This window comes from Poecilia mexicana, unplaced genomic scaffold (assembly GCF_051168715.1).
Source record: "Poecilia mexicana isolate PSO_F unplaced genomic scaffold, ASM5116871v1 scaffold_4, whole genome shotgun sequence".
In the NCBI taxonomy this organism is placed as follows: Eukaryota; Metazoa; Chordata; class Actinopteri; order Cyprinodontiformes; family Poeciliidae; genus Poecilia; species Poecilia mexicana.
Genome location: NW_028263373.1, coordinates 24,302,351 through 24,327,469, shown reverse-complemented (window position 1 = coordinate 24,327,469; position 25,119 = coordinate 24,302,351). Strand labels below are relative to the sequence as shown.

General features: G+C 38.5%; 1 protein-coding gene across 1 annotated transcript in view; it reads right to left on the bottom strand.

Moving 5' to 3' along the window:
• The window catches only part of naaladl2 (N-acetylated alpha-linked acidic dipeptidase like 2), a 358,608-nt gene extending 333,871 nt beyond the window's left edge, over positions 1-24,737 (bottom strand). Inside the window, exon 1 of the mRNA XM_088005108.1 lies at positions 24,337-24,737. The gene's annotated coding sequence lies outside the window, so the exon portion shown is untranslated. The remainder of the gene's footprint in view (positions 1-24,336) is intronic.
• Between the last annotated feature and the right edge of the window lie 382 nt (positions 24,738-25,119).

The window sequence follows — 25,119 nt, the reverse complement described above, 5'->3', positions numbered from 1 at the left end:
AGTAAAGTATAGATGTTACTTGAATGGATGCGTCTTCTGATCGATTACTATGTGGAGCTGATCGTTTGAAGCACATTTTTAATCAGTAGCTAATATTCACAGACATTATGTAGAATTAGATTCCTGAGCTTGATGTGTGTCAGCTGTTCATGCTGAAAGCAGCCCAGTTTGTTTCTCAGTGAACCGTCTGATGCTAGAGTGACTTTGGATGTCATTTTAGAGGACATCAGAATCCTTTGGCCTTATTTTGTCTTCTCTCTGTCCAGCCTCCACGCACACACAATCACAATATCCGAAGATGCAGGGCCTCATGATGTGTCCCTCATATAGTCTCACCTCTCAGAGGACACAGACATTGTTAAACTCAGGCAGGAAATGAGTTCTGTGCCATAATGTATGACACACAGGCCTCTGTGATCGCCCTGCCCTTCAAAACTGATGGATACTAATATGTCACTGCATGAAAATGTGTCATGAAAACTGAAAAAAAAAGAAACAGCAAAACACAGAAAGACGGAGAGGAAATGGAGCAAAAATGGCTCGCAGATCTATCAAGGTGCTAAAAAAGCCTGTGTTCCTTCACTGCTTCGGATATGCAGTGATAACCTCTTCTACAGTGAATATCAGGTGTTTGTCAAAGAATATCAGGTGTTTGTCCTGGACATGCAAGCAGAAACAAAATCACTGCTCCTTTCTCTCCTATCATTTTTCTTCTTCTCAATTTTTTAGACTCCCAGCTTCCATCTAAGGGGAAAATGTTTTTTTTCCTCTTATTTCTGCCTCTGAAGACACTTCAGGGGCCTAGGCGCTAGAACATTGTTCAGTGGAGCAAGGCTTTTCGTGCTGCAAATGAAAACCAAAATCCATTCTGCAGGCTGAATTATTAAAAAGCCACAAACCCATGGAATCCCAGTGTCAATAAGAGACAGCGTGTAATGGAACAGTGTGGAGGGAAAAAGGGCCTGGAAGCAGGGAAATGAAGGTCAAAATCTTTGCAAAGGTGTAATAAATATGTATCAGGATTTTCATGACAATGAAAGGCGTTATAAATCAATCAAGTTTCAGTTAAACAGATGTCAGAAAAAGACGCATTACGTTCATGAGAGAACGAGAAACACAAACAAGCTGAGGAGGTTCTGGCATTAATCAGGCCGACTCCTGGGTGCCTACCTTCTGACATTTTGAATTCATATCCTACTAGCATGTATGCTAGGTCTGTCCCAGATGCTGGAACTGTCTCAGCTGACTCCTTTCAATGCAGAAATGCGGTAGGTCTACTTTGAGCACGCCTTAGAAGTGCAAACTAATAATCTCATCTCTACAGTCCAGCCAACCCACAGATGAAGTTCATTTCAATTCCTTAAGAATGGGGTCTGGTTCTTTAAGACATTTTAGATTATGACCACAGGTGAGGTGAGGGCAGCAAAGCAGACAGACTGATAAAGTGCTTTGGTTTTTAGTCTCAGCTATTTCTTCTCCCCGGTTCACCACAGTAGGGATCAAGATATTTTCAGATGATCCTCACAAGTTTATATTTAGTCCCCACCACCCATCCACCTCTGCTGATTTCAGGATACTTACAGATGCATTAACTTCTTTAAATGAACAGATAATTATTTAATGAGCAACAGTGTGAATAGCTTATTGTGTAAGGTAAAAACAAAAAAAGAGTCTATAAAATATTGCTGCGGCCTTCTATCTTCCAAAAACCAAAAGTCCACCAAGGCTGTGGGTGATAACAGGTGGTTTGATTTGAATGCATTTCCGACTTGAAAAATATATTCTTTATTTTTTATTTTAAAAAATAGCGGCAAAATAATTACCAAAAAATGTCTTACAACTTAGCAGAAAACGAAAGTAAACTTAATTTGACGTTTCAAGTACGAAAAAGTGGTCAAAAAATAATTTACAAAAACCTCCCGGTGTGTTTTTAATTACTCAAATTAATGGGAGGATCTAACCAATTACCAACATAATCTAATCAATTCAAATATACAAATTAATTACAGATTTTGGATCTAAATTAACTTAACTAAATTCTAACTACCCAAAATAAAAAAACTAAATTAGTAGAAATTACAATTCACAAAATTTGCATAAATGGCCACAACAAATATAATAAGAGTATATATATATATATATATATATATAATTAGTTCATTAGTCTGTCTTTCAGCAGCTTTTCCGTATAGCCTAGCCAATAATATATTTAATCACATCTCATCAGAAATAGCTGATGATGAGAATCCAAAAGACCAACGTTGCTGACATATTGCAGCTAAACAAAGACAGGATACTTTGAGATGCCTAAGAGCTGCAAAGTGGTGATCATTTTTCAAGAGGAAACAGGCGTCCTTTAGCTTTAATACTTCACAGCTTTAGTCTTTGATTGTCTCTTACCTTTAGAAATCATTGCCATCAAATTTTCATGTAATCCAAACATGCCCAATTTCTGTTCCGGCAGAGGTTTCAAACTGGTTACCATGGTATTTACCTTGGAACAGCTACAGATACTGCAGGTCATACAAACGTTCTGCAAGTCTACACTTACATACATTGAATATAAAGATGGCAGAGGATGTGTTCCTGCCATCTTTTTTTTTCCATCATTGTTTAAAGTTAAATCAGGCCAAAAACTAACTTGCACACGGTGACATATTAGAAACATGCCATCTGAGACTTAAACTGTAGACTTTGTTGCTCTGAGGCAGAAGCACCACAGTTGCACCTGTGACTTATAAACAGGTTGGAACCAGTCCAGCGCTGGCAGTGGTGTGACCCCTGTAATGGTCTGCTGTGGTGGAGACAGAGCTCAGTCGGAAGGAGGAGCTCCTAATCTACCGAAGGGTCGATCTATGTTCCTACCCTCATCTGTGGTCATGAGATTTGGGAACAAGATCACAGATTCAGGCAGTCAAAATGAGTTTTCTCTGCAGGGTGTCTGGGTTCCCCCTTAGAGACAGGGTGAGAAGCTCGGCCATTTTGGAGGGACTCAGAAATGCTTCTCCTTCAAGAAGAGCCAGCTGAGGTGCCTGAGCACCTCCATGGTGAGGCGTTCAGGGCTCATCCCACCAGGGGCAGACCCAGAAGAAGATCAGGACATTCTGGGAGGACAATGATTCTCCACTGGCCTGGGAATGCCTTGGGATACCCCTGGTAGAGCTGGAACTCTGGGCTGTACACTAAGGCTGCTGTCCCCCATGACCGGACCCCGGATTATGAGAGAGATAATGGAAGGATGGAGAGGCTTCAAATCACACATTAAATGAACATATTGTCTTTACAAAGAATGTCATTCAACCACAGCCTCCTTGTTACTAGCTTGTTGAAAGGAATCAAGGTTTTCTTTAATTAGTAAAGAGAATTTAGACAAGACTTTCTGGAATTTTCCAGAGTTGTTCTTTTTTTCTATATTAGCTGCTTCTCTTTGACTCGTTTTGTTGATTTTTGGAACTTGATCACAATGAACCAAAGGCTCTTTAAAGGTCACTTTGGACTGACCTTTGCCTCATTTTGTGAAAGGTACTTCAGATTTGAAATGAAACGTCTCATTTGTGTTGAAAGCTTTCATGTGAGCACCGCAGGGTTTTCCTCACATCCCAACTGAACCTTTAGTGAGATTAGCATATGCTACATGTGTTCCAATTAAGATGATCTGATTCTTCTCACCAAGGACTACTCTGACCTCAATCTGCATCCACCATAGGTAACTCATGACCCATTAAATGCTTGTTTATTTATTTCATTTTTTTCAACCTTCTGTAGCAGGAAATTCAGAGATTGTATCCATATCACCATGTCAGGAAGATTGTATCAAAACTCTACTTATTAAGTTAAATTTCTTCCCAACAACAACCACAACAAGCAATGTTCTGCAACACTTCCTCTTTTCATTGTTATGAAAAAGAGTGAGTTGAATACCCAGAAAATAGTCAGAGAGATCTATTGAGCAATTGAGCATATAAAAACAGTAAAATGTACTAAAGTATAACAATATAGGTGGTACATTAATTTCTTGCTTTACTACATTTCTGACATTTCATCAAAAAAGTACTAAAACTTAAAATATTTTCAATCAGTTACCAGTCTATAAGCAACAGCACTCACTGAAATCACATAAGTTATTGCTCCTACAGAAAAGAGGATGTGTTCCTGCCATATCACACTATAAACGCTGTGTTGCTTCAGAAATAGTCCAACCACAACAGGGACAACACTAAAGAACACTTAAGGTTGCTGCTTTTCTCCACAGCACAGTAGGGATATAACAAAGCTGCACAAGTCAATAAAAAGCCCAAGAATAGCATGAGTAAATTCTCAGAGAGGTAAACAGTCCCTTAATAGATTTTTTTATTTATTGTTGGTTGATTTTTAGCAGTGTTGTGTTCAAGACCACCTAACCCGAGACCAAGACAAGACCAAGACCAGAGTGTATCGAGACCGAGACAAGACCAAGACTTTTGGGGTCCGAGACCAAGTCAAGACCAAGACCGAGGAAAGTCGAGACCGAGTCAAGACCAAGACCAGCGGTCCACGCTACATGATACAATAAAATGTAAAATATGATCGAAATTGCTTCTCAAAATAATCTGAAAGATCCATATTACCATAAAACACCTAGATATTAAATACTTAATACATTTTACCAATATTAAATATTCCATTTATGTGCTAAAAAGTGTGATGGTCTCGTGCCATCCCTAAAAACATAACACCCTGGGCATTTGCCCATATTGCTCATATAAGAAACCACCACTGTCTGCACCATTAAACATAGCAATTGAGGCAATGCCCTGATGGTAAATAACACTCAACCATGAACACTGACCAAGGAGCAACAAGCAAGAAGTAACCAAACAGAAGGCGCTCATCGTGACTGTTTTCACTCTCTATCCCAGTACATGAAGCCAGGTAGTCTGACACCATGGCAGACATTACAGCTGCCACTTTGAACAAAAACAATCAAAGAGCAATGTGCATGCTCTGCGTGCTCTTTCGTTCTTGTGTTTTAGTTATTTATTAATTTAAATATTAACGTACATAATAAAAGAAAATAATGATGCAGTGTACACAGAGCTTTATAAGAACAAAGAACGGGTGTTCTGTCAGGTCAGATCACGGTGTTCTGTCAGATCAGCATACGTTGTCAGATAGTCGTACGCTTAGCTCAGATATGCATACGCTGTCATTACAATATGATTTTATTTAATCAGCAACATAGAATCATGACGTAGATCATCATACACTTGGTTATTAACAGTTGTATGGCATCCAGCTGCAGCCAGACCTGCTTTAAACACACTTTGAAACCACGACAACGCATGTATATCCATGTAGTTATCACATTATGTCATATTAGAAACAATTTAATTACTTATTTTCGTCATAACTTGTTGCGTATACTGACAACTACACTGACGGTCGGACTTAATGCGCATGTGCTGGCATGGTACTCACTGCATGTATGCTATTCTGACAGCGTATGGCTATGTGATAGAACACCGGCTATATCTGTCAGACACGTCATTACCATAAGATTTTATTTAATCAACAACATAGAATCATGACGTAGATCGTCATACACTTTGTTATTAACAGTTGTATGGCATCCTGACTTAGCGGTTAAGTGAGTTTTACACGGGCGCGTGTTGTAGTTGACTCCAGCTGCAGCCAGACCCTGCTTTAAATACACTTTGAAACCATGACAACACATGTATATCTATATAGTTATCATTGAAAACAATTTAATGACTTATGTTCATCATAACTTGCTGCGTATGGTGAACTGACAACTCCTCTGACGGTCGGATTTCTTAATGCTTAATGCATGTATGCTATCTTGACAGCGTATGGCTATCTGATAGAACAACGGCTCTCAGTGAGTGACACTCCAGTCCTATCTAATAAGTAAAGAGCCGTGGAGAAGAATCAACTGTTTCTGAATGTCACCTCACTATATTGCAGACTTTTGCACATAGCGTTGTCCCATATATGCGACAAGTCAGTCAACACCTCCGCACAATAATTCAGCACAGTGAGTGATAACATTTTTCATCACAATGCTTATGTGTCTCTATACAGCTAGCTTTGCTAACATCACGTCAACGGAGCTTACCTTCTTTGAGCTACTTTTCTAAGTGACGAAAAAAGTTAAACGTTGTCCCCACCGTCTGTGAAAGCGAAGTGCTGCTGAGTTAGCTGTGGCCATCGGATTTCTTACTATTTATGCAGCGCTATTATATTACTGACGATTGGACAAACATTTTCTGCCGCTGAGAGGTGGAGCGCCGCGTGCTAGTGAAAGGTGGGGAGGGGAGGGGGGAGTAACAGAAACACGTGGTTGCTTGGATTTTAATCGGTGCGTTTTGCATCCACTGAAAACAAAGATGTTAACAAAGTGGACAGAATGCTGTACGTTTAGTGATATTTTCACAGTTGCGGTCTTGACTGGTCTTGAAATAAAATGCCGAGTCCTCAGCGCCCGAGACCGAGACAAGACCGAGACCAAATGCGGTCGAGTCCGAGACGAGACCGAGACCATCAAAAAATGGTCTTAAGACCGGTCTTAAGACCAAGACCAACTTCGAGTACCACAACACTGATTTTTAGATATATTTAGAAACATAACACGTTAAACCTTTGTGTTCTGATATTTTCTTCATGAGTTTTTATTAAACGTTAAGGGCTTACAGTAAAAAGGATGTGCAATTATTCCCACCACCCATGAACAAATATGTTAGTCTGGAGATCATTAAACAAGGAAGTGTGAATAACAATTTTATTTACACACTGTCGCGTAATCATAAAGAGTGAAATGATCATTGGTGAGGGGTCAGCTGCCGAGGAAGAATAATGAGCATAAGAAGTGAGACAAATACTGTAGATGAGGGAGTTGAGTGAAAAACTAACTTCAAGTCAGACTGAAATATGAACCGCTTCAGTTCATAAAATACAACGGGCAAATAAGCCTCATGTGGAAATCTGAGCTGAGCTTCTAATGTTACTCCTTTAGGGGTGTCTTGAAATTGAGATATTTATAGGAGAAAATGGTGACCCCCCCCCTCAAAACGCTTCTAACTGCCCATTTAAATAGTAGAAACACAGCTCATGTGTTCCTCAATATCCATGCATACGCAGGGTGGGAACTGTCTAAGCACCACTGCAGAAGCTAATATCTACAGTCTTCCTTATCTCCAATCTTGGGGTCCAGCCAATCACCTCCAAGGAAAATGAATAATGATTGGCTGATCAGGAGCAGAAGCAGACCGTCAGGCAGCCAACTCACTGATGTGTCTCAAACTCGGCAGGCTTGCATACTCATTTCTCACCAACTATGATTTCCCTCCAGTTGTCATGTGAATCATGAGCAAATTTTTAAAATGCCAAATTAAAGAAAGAAAAAAAGAAAGTGCAAATTTGATGTGTTCCCATCAACTGGTTTGGAGTGAACCAACCAGCAAAGCATGATTTGGTTAGATGTTGATGTTGTGCATGGCTGTTGTAAACAGGAAGTAGAGGTTACAGACTAGCATGGAGCACATCTCAGAAAGAGAGGTGGTTAGGAATGTGTTGACATTGGACAGGTTGTAATTCTGTCTTGTGAAACAGGAACTGGATATGCTACATGCTGCCTGGAGACGTAAAGAAAGAAATGCAAATGCCAACAGTGGAAACAGATGATCACTCGTGATGTAAATGTTCGCTACTTTAGAGAAACTTATTCTGCAAATGTGTTTCCATCTCTCCTTTGACACATTAACTTTTCCAGAACAATCAAAAAGCACCTAAGGTGAGTGTAAAAAAAAAAAAAAAACATTTACGAAATTGAGGCAGTTCTGAAATCTGCCATTTAAATCATATAAGTATTGCATATTCTAATGTTGCACTTCAAAATATGCATAAAAACTTTGGAAACCTGGTTACTTTTTTAAAAAGTTTGGTGTTATTATGTTTTAAAAAGTATCTAAACCTGAAAAATATTTCATTCTGGTCTGTTGAGAAACCAGGTAATTCCTTTTATACACTACCAGAAAATGCCACTCTTTTTTCCACTAAAAAGAGTTAAGAAAACATTAGCTCTACCCTGGCTATCCTCTCCCCTTCGACTTTAAATTGTTCTTGTCACCCAACCTCCCTCTCGCCCCCACTGCACCATTCTCCTCGATATGGGAAAATCTCGGTGAAAAAGCTCCCTTTGTTGCCGTGCCGTCCCACTTGGTAACAAAGCGCTGGTTTGAATGGGCTGACAGCTCGTGAAAATTTCATCAGCATGAGAAATGCCTGTTTTCCCTCAACTTTCTGTTTACTGCTATCAATAATTTGTGAACACCAAACAGCAGATGTCTTCGCCCATAACGGAGGATCCGAGTGCGTCTGTGTGACGGATTTGGTTTACATGCGTGTGTTTGAGTGTCGCTCTGTGTGCGTGTGCACTTTGTGTTTGTGTGCTGAAAGAACAGCTGTTCTCTACTGCTTAAAGCAGACAAGCAGAGACTTTGAGTACTGGAACTGTTTGTGAATTCATCAAATAGAATGAAGACGCAAGGCAGAAAGAGCACCAAGTAAGAAAACTTCCTTAGAATATTCATGTTTATAATGGTATAATCATAACATTAGTAGATACGCCGAGGTCATCAATCACGAACGTTTACTGGCTCTAAAGTACTTTGATGGAATCTAAAAGGTGAAGTACAACTTGTCACAACCCTGGTTGTTTGGCCTCTTTGGTTTTGTTGGTTTTCTCGTGTTGATTTCCTTTCATTTATTTCTCATCATTCCAGTCTTTTCCCTCAGTTAAAGTATTTGCGTTTTGAATTTGTTTGCTTTTGTTATTGTTCATTCCTTTCGCTAGTCTAGATTCTTATTTTAGGCGTTGGATTTATTTTGTGATCATTTCTGTTTAGGTTTCCCTCTAGTTACATTCTTGTTTCAGTCGGTCTGCCATTCACTGCCTTTCCCCAGCTGCTAGGCTTTTACCTCACCAAGCCTCACTCGCTCCCTTCACAGCTGCATCCATTTGTCTAAGTAGTTCCTTCATCATCTCCACTCGCTCTTCTGTACATCTACTTCCTGGACTCACTACTTGCCACTGGTTCTTTCCATTTGCTCCCCTGTCTCATGTTCTGTTTCCAGGTTTTGCAAGTGTTTTTGTACTTTCTTCACTAAGTCATGGCTCATCAGACCATTCTGTTCCCCTGTCCTATTCTGATTCCTCCACCTTAAATTACTGTACAATCCTCCCACAGTCCAAAACTTGACTGTCAGGTTAATTGATCTTTCTAAATCCTCCTGGGTGGGTGGGTGGATGGATGAATGAATGAATGGATGGATGGATGGATGGATGGATGACAATGAGATTTAATGTCAGTTTCAACAATACAGAGACGCACCTGATTTTCATTTCATCTGATTTTGGTTTTGAAGCAACATGAACATCATGGTGGGATCAAAACATCTGTCTGTTGTGGTTTGACTTTTTTTTAAATTTGCCAAGTATAAGTGAGTATGTATGATGGATTTTTTTTTTTTTTTGTAAAGTGCCTTGGGATGACATTTGTTGTAAATTGGCAAAATATAAATACATTTGGTTGAAAACTCAGTTAAATAGCAATGTTATTTCCACAAATTTCCAAATCTGATCTCTATCCAAGGAACAAATAAATGAATAAATAGAAGTGGAATGAGTGACCTGAGGACCAATTTGGAGATAAATGTATAGAATAACTTAACCCTTGTGTTGTCTTGCGGGTCAAAAGTGACCCAGTAGCATGTCTAGCTGTAGAAAAAATACCCTAAACTATCTTTTTCCGACTTGAAATTTGATGACTTTTCCTAAATTGACCCTGTCATTAAAAAAAGTGACACTTTGTTTATATTTCCATGTGGGCTGAGCATCACTAGAGTGCAAGGATTGTCTTATGGGTCATTTTGGACCCGTGAATTATAAAAGCATTTAAAAAACATTTAGACCATTTAGAAAAAGAGTTCAACACACACAAATGCTCTCTAATACATACACACACACACCTGCACACACCCACGCACATGCACACTTTTTTCCCTTTCAGTATAATTAATTCAGAAGTAATAACTTCACATTTATGTAATTGCAATAATAAACCTTTACTGTATAAAGGAAAACTGCTACAACAATTGGTGTTAAAAAAATACTATTGATCGTCTTTTTGTATTGTGTATCAAAAATACATGATAAATTATTGAATTGAGCTGAATTGATAACAGATTGTTTCATCATGACAAATAGATTTTGGATTCAAAATTCAATTCATTTGTTTTATTTTGGGGCTTTTTTTAGGGTGGGTCATTTTTGACCTGTAGCACAAGGGAGTAAACAGAATGTTAAGACAACATGAGGGTTAAAGGAGAGGGCCTGAAAGTCCTGAATGAGAACCTGTTTCATTGTTGACAGGTAATGGATCAATATTCAAGGAAGACAATAACTCACGAGTCAGCATCACAGGTAGAGAATGTAAGGAAAAGAAAAGCTACAGTCTTCACGCACTTCTAAATAAGAGTATGAATATAATCATCTAACTGTTTGAATAATTCTTAACAGTCAAAAACCAAAACTTCAGCCCAGATGTGGACCTTTATTCAACTGAAAGTTTATAAAACATCCAACTAAATTAGTGCTTTATAATTAATCTGGAAAAGTTAATTTAGGGAAAGCTAACTTGGCAAATACGTTAACTTACTAAATGAAAAATTAACTTAACTCTTTGTACTTCAGCACATTAACAGAAGTGTGCCCATCACTTTGAATAACGCACAAGTCCTGTTGACATCATCCTACCCTTTTTTTACCATTTCAGTTCTGGTCATTTTGTACCCAAACGCTTTTGGGGGAAAGTCAAGGAGCAGCTTGCTACTCAGCATGGGTTTTTACTCTTTTCACACAATCCTTCAGTTTTTACAGTTATATTATCAACTCAGTCTAGTGTTACAAATGTGGTTATTCATACTGTCAACAACACTGAGAATTTTAGTTTTATAGGGACTAATAATGTTCTGTAATAAAATAAATTGAAGGAGCAGCAACCATTACATAGAAGAGTTGCATTCAATTGACTTTTAGTAGGTGGTAAAATGACATTTAGGTATAAACTTGTCCAAAAATTGAACACCAATCATGAACCCAACAGGTCCACAACACTGCCTGTGTCCAGCATTCTTCTTCTTAGAAACACATCAGCTTAAAGCAGTTCTTGCATCATCCTGCAGAAGAAGAGAGCTGCCTGCAGTGAGACTTCCTGATCTATGACTCCCACACAGAGGTCCAGGTGCTGATTACACACCATGTGGCCAGCTGTGGGCAACACAAATGAGTTTACACTGCACTCGTCTCATGCTCACGGCCAGCTATTTGCACCCACACACTCTCACACACATGCATGGACACAATTGAACCTGCTCCGGGTAAAATGAAGCTCATGCACTGACACACAATGGGAGCCAGGGCATCAAAACATTTACTGCTGAGTCCATCGACAGGACAATACATTATATGTCAGAGGTCCTGAACTCAGCAGCGGGGCAAAGAGAAGATGAAAGAATACCTAGAATGAGCAAAGGGAATGAAATAGACCTAAAAGGTAAAACCACAATGTGCTTTGTCAAAAATAACTACAGACTGTGTTTCAAAATCACTGTCAAGACTACTGGGAACAAAGACCATCACCTTTGTCATATTGGTTTGAGGCATTTTAATATAACTCAATATTAGATATACAATCAATCTTTATTCCAGACACAAAAAGGTCCATAGTGAAAAAAAGGTAAAAAAAAAAAAAAATACAAAAAATACAAACAAAATAAGAGAAAAATAAAAATAAAAAATAAAATACAAAATCACTTATTTGATGATGAAAAAAAAAATCACCTTTCAATGATAAAAAGGTGTTTCACGTGGTTCTTATTAGAAAGGTCTGAGAAACCCATCATTACAATATGAAAATGTAAAATAACAGCATTTTATTGGTGCTCCATCACTGCTAACTCACTGTTACAAAACATCTGACTCAAGCTATTTGTCAAGCTAAGTAAAGGCAGTAAGGAAGTCCCTGGGGAGTTGTGCATTTGACATTATTTTAGAGAAACTGAAATTGAATGTGGCATTTCAGTGGAAGGCAGGAACTTTGATAGAGCTGAAGGGCAAGACAGGGTGGAGAGCGAAAGAAAATACTAAAATAAAAAACAAGAATCTGGCTTTCCCGCCAGGCAGATTGTTGAGGGATTCATCCTTAACGAGATGAGAACCCCTCTTTAAGTGATGGTGCAGAAAGAAGCACCTTCAGGCTATTAATCGCTGTAAATAAACAGCAGCTCAGCTGAGTTTGGCGACAGCTTTCCTGCCATCCACTTCCTGCCGCGACAGGTGGTTCTCGTCTCCAGAATAATGAGATTACTTGGATTTAACTACATACAGCTTGTTTCTATAGAAACAAACTAATCTGTACCTGTCTATTATTTAACTAATTCAACAGCACTTATTAAAAACATTGCGAGAGGTCATTTTAGGAAGGTGTGCTCCATGGTTTAAGATACATATGTTTATGTCTGCCTCTAACAAACAGGCAGACACTGCTAATCTAAAGCAGTTAGCCTTTAGATTAGCCTTAAAGGCTAACACTGGTAATCTAAAGGCTGTCCCATATTCACATCAAGATGAAAAGTTACAATTACTATCAAGTAATTGATAGTAAGGGTTTTAGTTGTCGAGTTGTCAACATAACACACTAAATCTTAAGTGTATGTGTGACATAAAAGAAAAAGGGACACAGTGGTTGCCACTAATTTTTAACACTATGACAACCACATAACAAGGCCAGAAAAATGTTTAATTTAAAAAAGGAAAAAATAGCTAAGGTGAGGGAAGTAAATCGGTCTTGCTAGCTTGAAATTGACAACCCTAAAATGTAGATGTGCTACGGAATGCTGTGTGTTGTGATTCAGTAAACGACAAAAGACAAAAAAGCAATCCACACAGATCAGGAGTTTAAATTAGCTAATCAACCACCACTGTGTCTACCACAGCAATCACTTAGTAATAATTGCAAAATAAACATAAAGCCTGAAAACATTAAACTGTAATAGACTGAACGTTCTGATCTTTGTGATGGAAATGTTTGTATGTTTTTTGGTGTTGAATCCTGACACATTAGTGACTTTGTTGTCAATCAGTTGCTATGACAATAAGTCTGTGTAGCATAGCAGATAAACAGCGAGGAAAAAAGAATGAGGGGTTTTTAGGTGTCCTTTAACGGTTTTTCTGCGTTATTGTTCCCTTTGCTGAACGGTACACTGCACCGTATAAAGCTACATCTCCAGGTTTCATTCAACTAACAGAATTGTTCTGCCGCAGCAGCAGAATAGTCCCTCCCTGCACATGCACACAATTTCTGGATGTAAACAATAACCTGCAATGTGTCTACAGGTAAGCCCACACCTTTCTCCGTGGACAGCGTTGATGCAATTTGCATCCAGAAGTTTTTTAGCCATTTGGCATCCTTTGTAGGTATGTAGTGAAGATTCATACAAATGTAGGCAATTCCTCAAGGCTCCTCAAAGGTATTCACGTCGCCTACGGGTGCAAAAGCTGGATGGTGGAAGTAGAGGAGTTGAAGTGAAATATCAACATTGCAGACTGAGCGCATTTCGCCATTAAATTCAGCTACTAACTTCAGACAAATCACACAACATGTCACACAGAGCTGTGTGAGAAATAGTTCAACCTGGGTCTGCTGTTGAAAAGAGGAGGAGGAGACCTCTGTACAAACTAGAGGATGCAATTTTCTTCATGCGTCAGTGAGCCGATTTTCACGCTTCGGATGAATGGATAAGCTCAGAACCTGTTTGTCTGTGCATATGGGTGAATTATTGTCCTTGTGGAGGTACACTGGTTTAATTTCCCAGTTGCAACTTCATGACCAGTAATTTATTGTATGGGTACGTTTTCCACAAAATTATGGTATTGTAAAATACATTTTTGGGATTGTATATTGGTATTCTTTGAAAACATCTGAGTTTTCCAGTTGTTGCACAACCAGTGAAGGAGGCTCTTTTTGCTGTGTTTGTGCTGTAATGTGTTGCAGGTTAAGTGTTTGACTTCCACAGAAATGTCTTCTACATGTGCCATAAAACCTGAGAAGTGATATGAATAGTGGCTCATCAACATAGCTGCTACAGCGCCAGGCATGAATTAGCTAACCATACCACCAATAACAGTTTGGTTCTCCGGAATCAAGTCAAAACATGTCAGACTGTTTTCAAGCAAACAGCATTAAATAGTGGCTGGAACAAATCAATCATAAAGCCTTACTAACATAAATAGAGCAATCACAACCGCAACAATAAACATGACAGCCAGGCTGAAGTGTTTACATGTGTTCACACACACACACACACATATAGACGTACCATTTAAACCCCCGTGAGGACCGCCATTATCATCAATAATCTTATTTATGGTGCTCCTTCTCAGCACTGGGAGAAAGATAGTGAAGCTGCTTTCATAAAGTCTATAATGGGTCCCTAATGGATTTGTCAAATTGACTAGGGAGGAGATGAGCTGCTTGGAGGGAGGGAAATGGGTCCAAAGTGGTCTTTGATGAGTGGATGTATGAGAACACACACACGTGTGTGTTTCTTCTGTTTAACACAGCCTACATGTCTGGCATGTCAAGCTTGTGCAGGACTCCCAAATGTAATCATACCGCCATGAACCATTTTACATTCTTCAGTTTGCAAAGTCTAAGTCTCGACATTGTTTTGGATTCCATTGGATAGAATGTTCTTAATTGTTTTGTCCATTCAAATGACTGAATGAAAACTATGGAGCTAAATTAGAGCTGTAAAATGTGTTCAAAAGAAAAAAAAATGAAACTAAAAATAAAGATTTGAAACTGAATAAGGTGTACAAAACTACTTTTCAGATTGAATGTTTTTTTTCTTATTAGTTGGGACCATAAAGTATATATTTGATATATTTGTACTAAACAAGCACTTGCAGTGTATTGCCGCTTATATACAGCTAAGTCCTTGTAACTTTCTTTACACCAGTGCTGCTATTTTCTTGTAAAGTTATTTGAAATACTCTATGAATGTATGTACCCTATAAAAAAACTCACCTTGCCTAATCTGGCAGTTTAATTGATGGACATTTTTATAGGTATGCAGTTGTACAATGGAATGTTTTCTAGCCTAATTCTGCTTCAAACTCTGACCCGTCTACTGTCTTCCCTGGACTGTTCCTTTGTTAGCTTTACCATAGCTTCTTGTGTGAATTTTTTTAAATAATGGTTCATTTTTCTTCCATGTCTCAATTATGCACTGCTTTGTGTTGATTTATTACATAAAATTTCAGTAAATATGGTTAAACTTGATAATGTAAATAAATAAAATGAATTTCTCTTGCGAGAAAACACTGAACAGTAAGGATTTCCTGGGTTGCTTCAGTTTCTTCCTTAACACTCGCACACTTAGCCATATAGAAGAGATTTAATTATCTGGTATTGTAAAAGTCTTAATAATTCATGAGAAGTTGGAGATGTTACTGATGAAAGTGCTTCACATCCTCAGTGTATGCTCAGTGTCAGGACCAGCTGTCATACATGACTCTGGGCTGTCACACAGACTATTGTTCAGCATTTGCAGACTCAGCTTCGTCTCCTTTTGAAGTGTAATTACACTCTTCATCTGAGGCACTCAACACACACCAGGGATCATGTCAAAAGCATTCAGACACTTGAAGGCAACATTGTTTCCTCCAAAGAAAAGAACACACTGACAATTTCTGACGACCTAACCTGAAAAGCATTCCTGGAAATTTTCTGATCACTTCACTTCAAGAGCTTCTTGTTGAAATAACAGAAGAGACCCAATGAATTTAAGCTTCAACATTTTTTTCTTTTTTTTTTTGTTCTTTATAGCCAAGTCTTGCGAGTAACTGATTAGACTCACAAAACTGACTCAGTGCAATAATTAAACAGCACAAAGAAACATCTGATTTGATTGAACATTTCTCGACATTACAGTTTAAGAGGTCTTAAGAGACGGGTTTATTTATATCCCTTTATACCCCATGGGCTATTTCTCTGTGAGCGGTCCAACACACACACACACACACGCACACGCACACACACACACACATATATGTGTGTGTATGTTTTGCCCATGATTGTACCGGAAGCTTCCTGTTCTGTCCATGTATCAAAAATATAATGAAGTGTGGCTATGTTAAAAATTTAACTCCAGCACTAGATTTTCGTGGTACACCAGAGTTTTAGCTGATGCATAATGGACGTTTGTACCAGGTCTGTGTGGCGCACATTTTATATCTAAACCATCTCTCACTGTTCTCATTGTTTTGTTGGATCCAAAACCACATCAGCAGACATCATCCAAAAAGTCAATAACATTTTGTCAATCCATACCTGTTCATGTTATCCAGTGAAAGAATAAGAATAGTTTCCCAAGAATGCGCATGAAAATAGCACAACAGTGTCACATTCAAACAGCACCTCTGTCTAAAATTAATTAAGTCATACATTTTTCATATTTAAGTCTTTTTTCTAATCTTCATGTCCACCTACAAAGGTATAAGTTGGCTTGTTCCTTTTAGATAACATTTTCTCAATTCATTTTATAAAAACTAAGAATATTAAATGTGGAGTACAAAAACAGTATGTCCTGATTGATATTAAAGTCTGTAAGATAAAATAATGTATGTCTTGCAGTTAGCTAAAACTGCTACATTTAACAAAAAAAGGTTGTCCTAAGAGGAAAAGTGAGGTTTTAAATGTTACACAACTATTTTCAGAGAAGTTTGCTATAGAAACAGGAAAACTGAAGTGTCAAGACACCAGAAAATTTAAAAATGTAAAATAAAATTTGATTTTGCTGCTACCTTTCTATAAAATTCATTGGCACAAGACATTTTTGTATGATAAAACAAAAAAAGAAAAGTGGTGCGATAATGATATATTCCTCTTCCCAGAAGAAGACATTATAACATGTACATGAGGGCGTAAGTGGAGCAGACTCTGGTCTACAAAGCAGTTTTAAAACCGGTGACTAGTTGTTGCTGTGGCCATATTTGTTCACCAATCCCTTGATGATATGCATATGGATGGCTATGATATCTGCTCTGCTGCTGCCGTGTCCCACTCCAATGAACTTTGCCAATAAAGCACTTTAAAGCCAGGCAGGATTTGAACCCAAAGTGCCTCTATCAGATATGACAAGTGTCCTATCAGTGCACCACAGCAGTTTAGGAAGCCGCTTCGGCACCATGCTCAGTCAGCAGAACCATGTCAGTTCACTGCACAAACATAACAAAGCCATGGCTACAGTCGCAGTCTGCAACAGCACAAGCAAAACATGTCACCCAATCCCTCCAGCTTCTGTCTCCGTCGGCCTTGGCAGTCGTCCACAGGAGACCGGCGATAATTAGAAGCGCTTATTAGCCCAGCAGCCGAGCGGTGTCTGCAGACTGATGCCGTGGTCACAACCAGAGGAGCTCTTACAGAGAAACCATGTTAAACCTCTTGTTCCATCAGATCATTCATGTTTTTAAATCAGGAAATTCCAAACTCAAAATGATGCTCATCAATGAGCGAAAAATATCTAATTATAGATTTCTACTGGTACATTAAACATTATATTTTGTCATAGTTTGATGTTTTCATTGGAAAACCAACATTATGACTCTGCTTCTGATTGTTTTGTAGGTTTCATTCATTTCTTCTCTAATGCTGTTCAGTTAAGTGCCAGAATCCTTCCTGTAATGTCAGATTTCTTTGATAATCAGTCCCAACTGACAGCAGCTGACGGCTCAGATTGGAACCTTGCAGTGTGTGTTCCTACAGTATGTTGACAGAGAATGCAGCACTCTGCTTTCTTCGGCTCTAAATATTAATGGTCTTTATCAAACTTTTCTTTGCATTTTAACTCCAGTTTTAACCTAAAGTAAAGAAAATTTTGCATTGTTTCAGGCTTTAGATAAACCTGTCAGGAGTCTTGAGATTTATGCTTTTATTGTTAAAAAAACTGCAGTGTTTTATATTTCATTCAAAATAGATCTTGCCCAAAATACACTCACTTTATCATGACTTTTATGCAGAACCACCATCACAAAGTTTCTTCCTGGAGGCGTGGCCTGTGTTTAGGTTTTAACTTTTACCTCAACATATTTTATCTCACACGGGAAAATGTTGGTGGCATTGTGAGAAATGTTAACACAGACTGAATTGCTGTTCAAATTTGTTACTATCATAGTTTTTCCATGGATACTTGTGTGTTGTAGGCTTTATCAGTGAAGCATATTACTTTTCAAAACCAATCACACACAAAGAATATCGATGATGTTTTAAAGATGTTTTCAGTTCCTGTGGTCCCTGAATGTGTCCAGCTGTTGTGATGGGCTGTCAGTCATGATTCCACACCCACCATACACACGCGCACACACACATCCATCACTCAAGGGCCCACGCTAAAACAGGACCAAAAGTTTAAACTGGAAAAAACAAACAAAAAAAAAACTTGAATCTGAGATGCGGTTTGGAACTTTCTTTTCAGTTTCAGTTTTTTTTTTTTTTCAGGTTCAAAATATTTTTTCAGTTTCTAATCTTTTTCAGTATTATTTTTTTTTAAGCAAACTTTATGGTCCCATTTTAGCTCCATACATAAATGCATATTTTCCAAAAAAGGGATTTCAAAACATCAGCTCCCTTAACTGTAACATTCATATGTAGGCTTGCTCTTCCCAGTGCCCAGCACGGCTCACTCTGGAGTCAGAAGCGTGTTCTGGCCACAACTCAATTTGTCCGTTAACTAAAGGTCATGCCGAGTGTGTTTTACCAACCAGTCGGTACTTCAGAGTTCATTTGCTGCCTCTTACCTCCACCCTACAGCTCACACTGACTCAGCATTTTAAAAGCAGGCGGAGAAAATCAGCATGGAAGGCAAGTGGTGGTTCTATCCTACTGACAATTCACCATGAAGCAAGAATGCATGTTTGCAACTTTTTTTAGAACCCTAGTAATGCTCCAACTGTATCACATAGTTCAAAGTGTTTAAAATAAGCATCTGTATCAGATGCGCTTCATGAGCTGGATGAAAATTTACAATGTATGTCATTTTTAGATGGTAAAAAAAACAAACATGCCTGAGGTAATATGTAAACAGCACATTGTCAGACCCTCAACAGCAGCAACATTAGCGTAGAAAGCCATTTAGAGAAAACATTCCAGACAATCTATTTGTGATTTAACATCAGGGAGTGGGGAAAAAAAGGTAAATGTCTGGTGTATGTAAACTTCTTCTTTGAACTATATCTATGTATGAAAATGTTTTTTATCTTTATTTCCCCTAAATTCATATATTTGTACTTAATGGTTATATTGTGAGCGTGTGAATAGTAAGTCAAATTCTTTGTTTGCAAACACAATCTTGGCCAACAAAGCTGATTCGGATGGAACTCCCTGATTGTTTGCAGCTCTATGGATTTCTCTTGCATTGAAGAAGCCATGATTCATAATTAATGTCTTTCCCCAAAATGACTCTCTTTATTGTTTCTTCAGTTGTGGAACAGCTGTAGATAGAATACATAACCACAGAGCAAAGTCTTTTGGACTCCATAAAAACAATATGAAGTTCTGACTGACTTTATTTAAAAAGTGACAATATACAGCTCCAACATAAATGTCACCATTTGATGAATTGTACCAGTTTATAATAAAAATTTATTTGCATCTGCAGTCCCTTGACGGGTTACAAAAATGGATATACTATGCAATGATAAAATAAGACTAAATATAACACTATAAGTTGCTTTCTAATCACTACCACACATACACAGTCATACAGTTAATGTCTACATACCTGAGCACTTTTAAACAATATTTTTAAATTTGATTTGAAAACTCAGAGCTGCAGCTCCTCACATCATCAGTGTGTTCCTCTGAGTAGTAGCCGTAGTAACAGAAAAAGGCCAATTGTCCAGTAAGAGTACAGCAAAATGTGACGGTACAATCTCTCACAGATGATATTCTCATAGATCGTCTGCCTCCAAGCAGCAAGTATATGGAATTATGAACAACATACAACACAGATTTTTCTGATTTGGCAGGATTACTTATGTTTGTCTTCTGAACAAAGACAAACATAAGTAGGGTATGTTTGTTCATTTGTATCAAAATGCATCTGTATTCCTTATTTAACCAGAAAAAATAACTCGGAGATTAAAAACCTCTTTTCCAAGAGTGACATAGCCAAGACAGCAGCAGAAAACCTGTGAACAACTAAGGTCCTAGTAAGGAGCCATGAGGCTCTCCCTCTAAAACAGGAAGGAGGGAGGAACAAGATCCAGCTTTGACACTCAGTTCTACCAGATAAATAGCTGGACATCCACTATGCAATGTATGCACATTTTCATAAAATGTTCAGGAAATTTTTTTATTGTCTCAAATCAAATGACTGAAGGTTATGTTTTCCAGGTTTTATATGTAGGAAGGTTTAGAGGAAATCATTTTCTTTTAAATGTTAATCTAGAAATGTTCCTCTCCATTCATTTTTTATGGACCTTCTAAGATGAGGCAACAGGAGCTTTTCCTCATCCAGCCAAGCAGCAACTTGCACAATTTGTGCATGTGAAACTTAGAGCTCATATACATTATGTTTTTGAAGACTTCTTAATACGGGACGCAGAAAATACACATTTAGAAACGTGCAAAGAAATAAAACAGCTTTTCTGGTATGTGAATGTAAAGTTTTGTCCTTTGATTTTAGTTTAAAGTCACTAAACATTGCCAAATTCAATTGTACATCCGTCCGATATAACAAATGTCTCAAAGTATCAACAACTTCACATCAATGTTATTATCTATGAAGACAATAAAGGAACAAGAAATTCACAGAGCTAAAAACACACACATATCCACACAGCCTGGGTATCAGCTTGCCTTTGTGCAGAGAGGAGACGTTCTTATCTATGCTTGATGATAATATAGAAGATGGGACGTTTTTCCTCCCACAGTGCAAGTAGATAAAGTGCTGGACTCTGTAAGATACGGAGCCAGAGAGCAGCCGCCCGCCCTCCTTCTCTACCTGACACCCACCTTTTCTTTCCCCCACTTCTCTTTTGTTGTTTGAAAGACACATCAGATTGTGTTGCAGAGGAGAATGCTACCAGAAGACAGGCGATACTATGTCTGCTTTCAGGTAAAGAATGTCAGATGATATTAAAAAACCGAGAGAGGGGGAGGGGGCAACAGAGTAAAAAGAGTGTCTGCCATATCAAAGAGCATCAAGTACAAATCAGTGTCAGAATCCAAGATGTCTTCATAAAACAACATTTTGTAGAAAATTAGCATCTGACATACTTTTGGAGACAACCTACATGGGGAAAAGTGGCACGTCACACTGCAGACTGCTGGTGACAATATATGAATGTATACGTTTTTAAACTGCACAATAATCACCATGACTATAAAACTATCCATGCAATAACCTTATAAGTTAGACTACACATCCCACCACTCATACTTTCTGCTTGTGCAGCTGTGCTCCTACATTTTCATATTCTGAAAGAAATTCTGATAATTTGGCCATTTTTCAGAGAACATGACAGATAAGAAAAGTTTTCTATCCTTCACAATTTGAAGCTTTTTTTTTTTTTTTAGCAATTGTGTTTCTTTTTAACTTAATTTTTTTTTTTTTTTAAATACAGAAAATACCCAAAAAGACCCTGATCAGAAGTTCATATAGCATATTTCCAGTGGTGGGCAGCACTAACCAAAACATTAGTTGTGCTGACCCTAAAGAACTAATCATAAACTTTAATTCTGCTAACACTAAAGCACTATACCAGCTGGGTGTTTAGCAGAAACTAATGCTAATGTGCTATACCAGCATTGTATTTAGCAAGTGTCAACACCCACAATGTATGTGCTAAGTTGCCCTCAGCAGGGTCAAACTTACAGTGATGCATTCTGGGTACAGAATGAGTATGTCAATGTTTGGGTACAGCTCTATTTCATAAATATCAGCAGATGTTTAAATTTTAGAAAGGGACATGAAAGGTTAAAAACAGCTCAGGATGTGAATATTGATCATTTCAGGTTCTGCACAACAAAACATGAACCTGGTGAACAGAGAGCAGTGATGAGGTCAACCGGGGTAATAGCTGCTGACCCGACAGAAAACCCAGAATTTGGTCTTGGACATTTCTTGGTTTTCTTAAAAACTGTCAGGTTATGTTTATTCACCTTGGTCACCAGAATGTCACCAAAAAAACAAAACAAAATAAAAGAATATATTTGCTAACATAAATTACTGTATTGAAAATGGGATATGGCCTGGTAGCTTTTACTTCTTGAATCTTTCTGAAATAAATCAATAATCATTTCGGATGTGACACAAAACAAACCAAGACAAAAATAAAAGTAAATACAAATATACGTCCCCAGTAATCAGTTATTAGAAATCTATTGATTACTGAATCTAGACTGGATTAAGAAACGTGTGTTACGTTTAACACCAAACAACTTTTACCAGACAAAGTCTATACAGTTCTTTCAATTAATAGAAGAAAAACAAATCCAAATCCGGCCCTGTGTAGAAGATTAATTGTTTATATCTGGTTGAGCCATGACTGGCAGTAACAGCTCCCATGACACGTTTGTAAAAGCTTCAAATGTGTTTCTGTGGAACAATTCTGATCCACTCTGTTTGGGTTCAGTCCCATTAAAAGGTTTGACTGAAACTGGTCGTTTAAGGTCATGCTACTGCTTCTGATTGTGTACCTGAGCTTATATTAAGGTCACAAAGTGATAGCCGTAGATTTTCCTGACAAGCAAAATTTACAGTTCTTTTATTTCTGCCAAGACATCAAGGCTCTGAATTAGTAAATCAGGACAAGACCATCACACTACACCACCAAGTTTGACTGTCAATATTAGGTTCTTCTGAAATTCTGTCAGTTTTAAACCAGATATACAGTAACAGTCCAGTCTATGGACTGACAAGTCAGCTGGAGCGTGTGTGTTCTGTTTCAGAAATTTATCCAGAGAAATGTTGAAAAATTTGAGACAAACCTTTGTGTTCTATATATAAGTGTTTTAATCTTAAATGTCTAGTAGTAATAAGGTCTGAGTGTGACACAAAACCAAAAATATGGGTATCCACAATTAATCGGTTTTCCACAGTCAGGTTGCTTTTTTTCCTAAATAAATAAAATCCTCATTTGAAAATGTCTTTGTTTTCTCAGGTTTTCTTTTTGATATTCAAATTAGTCTGATGATCTGAAATGGTCTGACTAAATCCATAGGGAAGCAGTCACTTTTTCACAGCCTAACTTTTCTTTCTTCTTTATTGTTGTTAAATGAATGAGTAAGTGTTTGATGTACAAAGGAGTCCCAGCCGCAGCTCCACACACCAACAGAGAGGGAAACGGCGATACGTGGAGCCTGCAGCCACAGCACCTGTTCATACCCAAACCCAACATTGGCACCTGAGGTTTGTGCATACTACCTGACGAATATGAACCAAGACAAAACCAGAGCAGAAAGGCAACACTGTATTACAGCTTTGCTTCATAGAATACACATTGCATGATATTGTTTACATCCAGAAACTTTGCACATGTGCATAACGCTGGAGGGCAAAAAGACGGTTCCTTTACTTGCTATCCATGGCTGCACTGCTGCGGTGGAACAATTCCATTAAAATCAAACCTGGAGATGTATGTCATCAACTTAAAATCACTCTGATATGTTGACAATGTGGCAGGAACACCAGTGGGAATCATGGTTGTCCCCCTGCTGAAGGGAGGGATTGTGTGTGTGTGTGTGTGTGTGTGCGTGTGTGTGTGTGTGTGTGGGGGTGTGTGTGTGTGTGGGGGGGTGTGTGGGGGTGTGTGTAGGGGGGGGGGTGTGATGTCACTTTGAAAAGTGTTTATAGATGAGGTCTTCAAGCAAGAACACACAGCACAGGACAACAGTGCTGGTCAGGTGGATTCTGTTGCATGGCAACCAGTGCATTTACAACTCCCTCAACTACTCCAACTTTTGTAAACATTTTTTATGTGGGTATTTTGAGTTTTCTTATTAAATAAAAACAAGACTCCCAAAACAGAAAGAAGACCCCAGATGGCCCTGGTGAGCGCTCTACAACGGGATAACCAGGAGCAAACACACAAAGATGGTCAGAGGAAAGGAACTACACACCTAAAACTGTCAAGAACTATAAATGGCCTGCATGCAAATTCATTTGCCCACGTCAAGCCTTTGAGATGTTAGCAAACCCAGTCTGTGCATTTACCTTGTAAAAGCTGAGCTGGTTGAACACCCAGGTGGTTGGCTCCGTCTTTGTGAGTGTGTCTGTGTCAAAGAGGGGGCAGCAGAGGATAAATGCTGTCCTATTTGCTTCTCTTCTGTTCTGCAGCCACTGTCTGCATCTCTCAGGCAACAATCCCACAGCCAACGGGGAGAGCAGCCTCCTGTTTTACCTGACACATTGACTCCCTACAAAGCAAACTAGTTACTTGTGAGACTGCTTGTCCACTCCTTTACCTTTAGCTTGTTTACCTGTCTGCAGTAGCTGCCTGCCGTCAGAGCTCACCTTTACACCTGTCAGTGTAGCCTGGCTGTAATTTAGTTGAGCTGTCTACCTGCAAGCTGCTAGCTTCTCGCGCTCTCTCCCTCCCTTTCTTTTTTCTTTCATTGTGTGTGTGTGTGCTGACATTAGAATAGTCCTTCCTCCTTTCTTACCTGGACTCACCCAACCTGTTTGGCAGTGTTGCTTGCACATTGTGTTGGTGATTAACACTCATTCATGCAGGAATTTGAATAAGTAACTGTGACCTAATTCAGTCACACGAAGGCAGAAAGTGGACCTGCTTTTTTCCTCTTAACACAAAGGAACATGAACTATAAACATATGTTGGTCTATACAGAAGAAAATAACCAAGTAGACTGCTTCTGTAAGATTTAGGAGGAACAAGAGCAGCAGATACTGGTGATTAAATGCTGAAAATAAGTTGGTCACCTCAACAAAAGCTCCATGTCCATAGGTTAGCATCAGAGAGAGGAGAAGGTTGTCCAG